The 2,127-nt window shown below is 33.2% G+C and overlaps 1 protein-coding gene across 1 annotated transcript in view; it reads left to right on the forward strand.

Annotated features, from left to right (window-relative positions):
• Nucleotides 1-2,127, forward strand: part of LOC106881644 (SPRY domain-containing protein 3) — a 126,242-nt gene that overhangs the window by 51,175 nt on the left and 72,940 nt on the right. The window lies entirely within an intron of this gene.

The raw sequence follows: 2,127 nt of genomic DNA on the forward strand, positions 1-2,127 counted from the left end.
TATCATGCTTTTATTTGGTCAACTACTGTACTGATAATTTTGTTACAATGCATTCTAATAATGTTGTTGAGGCTCAATAGATATATTTTTGGATCTCTGAATTCCGATTCCTGCATCGACTCCATATTTTTCCCCTTAATATATCATAAAAGATTGAAAAATTATCAAGTTTGTTTTCGAGTACAGTTCTAGTTTTATCTATTTGCTCTTTACTATGTCATGACTTTTACTCTGGATATTAAATAAGACGTCAGTAAAAGAAAAAATGTCACTGAATACTTCTAACAAAAATAAGAAATCACTGGTTTGACAGACCAGTGAAAATAGAAACTGTATCTAGATGACTTTTTTTGTCATATGTACTGATTAAATATACGAGTTCTTTGGTCACCCACCGTTTATAATTAAGTGTTTTCCCTCGAAGTCTCTTTTCGAAAAACTATTTCTCACATTTCACTCATTTGGAAAAAAGTAACACATGTGTAAGCATCTGTGTATATTGTAAGTAAATTTCAAAAAAAAAAAAAAAAAACGGAAAAATGACGTTAGTCAAATTAAATATTTTTGTTTTCAGAACACTCCAAAAATATAATAGTGCAAACAGATGTTCTGGATAAAAAATTCAAACTTACCGCCAGGCTGTTCCAAGAATTATCGCTAATTATAGCAGTTCTTGAGAACTGCTCTAGTTCCGGTCAAAAAGTAGAACCAGCTAACAAAGAGGTAGAGAGGTGGGGGTCATGCTATTATCAGAAAGCATTACTTCCTATGATAAATTTGTGGAATCACTGACAGAGAGAGGAAGGGGTACAAAATATATATGCTATCGGTCTTAGCATATCTTTTGACAAGTCACTAAGAGAGAGAGAGAGAGAGGGGGGGAAGGAAGGAAGAACAAACTAACATAGATAGGGAGTTAGGGAGTGTCTATATGCTGGATTTTCAATGCATACCTTCTCAAAGCTTTTACTAGTCACTGAGAGAGGGGAAGGGGAGACAGAATATTTCGAAAACTGGACGGATTATTTTTTGCAAGAAAGTAACTATTTTATCTAATTTTCCAATGATATAACAGGTCATGCGGTGCATAGCTAGCATGTCTGAGAGTGCACGCCACTGATATATATATATATATATATATATATATATATATAAATGAAATATTCAAACACTGAGATTTGAAGTTAGATGTCACTACTGTTCATATCATCTGTGGATAAATTCAAAAATTGATGATATCACCAGTAGTGGCATGGGTGGAACGCATGTTATAATAGCTTTAAAGAGCTATGAATTATAAATTTGCACGAAGCGTAAGGATGCTTAATGAGCATCTACCTGCTAGAAATAAGAGCTAAATCTTAAATAATCCACCGTAGCACACCAATATAACAGAGGAAAACAGAAAGAATTAAAACATTTAACAGCACAAATAAAAATATTATGCAATTAGGGATATCCACAAACCAGGTTTCGGCTTTTGGTTATTTAACCTTGAGCCTCATCAGTGTGGACCACCAGTTTAAATCCGTGACTGTTCATGTTAGTCTCTGACTGTGCAACTGGTTTTGTTTTGCGCAAAAATCAGAGCACATGGTGCGAAAAATATATATATAGTGTGTGTATGTATCTGCATGTATGTATGTGCATATATATGTATATGTGTGTATGGGTGAGTGTGTATGGATGTATAGATGTGCAAGTTATGAGAAATAGAGACAAGGGGTCGAAGAACCCAATTTTTATTAAAACCCCAGGGGGAACAACTTCACTTCAACGACTACTAGTATTATTACTGCTGCTAGTTATTCAACTGCTACAGCCTCTCCTATAGAAAACAAGTCTTGACCACACTATTTGATTTACCATAGCAAACAGATAGTAGTAACTTGCGGTCACAGACAGTTCAACTTGTCATGCCACAAAAATTACCATGTGTTCTTGTAGAAAAAAGGAAAATAAACTATGAATTTTAATTTTATTTTATTAATAGCTCTTTTTTTCTCTCTACATATTCCATTTTAGTATATATTTTTGATAAGGGTTTTCAAAAACCAAAACATGTAAAACAAAACCAAAGTATTCTTCCTTTAATGTATTTATTTAAAGGAAAATGAAAATGTACCC

The sequence above is a fragment of the Octopus bimaculoides genome, chromosome 15 (genome assembly GCF_001194135.2).
Source record: "Octopus bimaculoides isolate UCB-OBI-ISO-001 chromosome 15, ASM119413v2, whole genome shotgun sequence".
In the NCBI taxonomy this organism is placed as follows: Eukaryota; Metazoa; Mollusca; class Cephalopoda; order Octopoda; family Octopodidae; genus Octopus; species Octopus bimaculoides.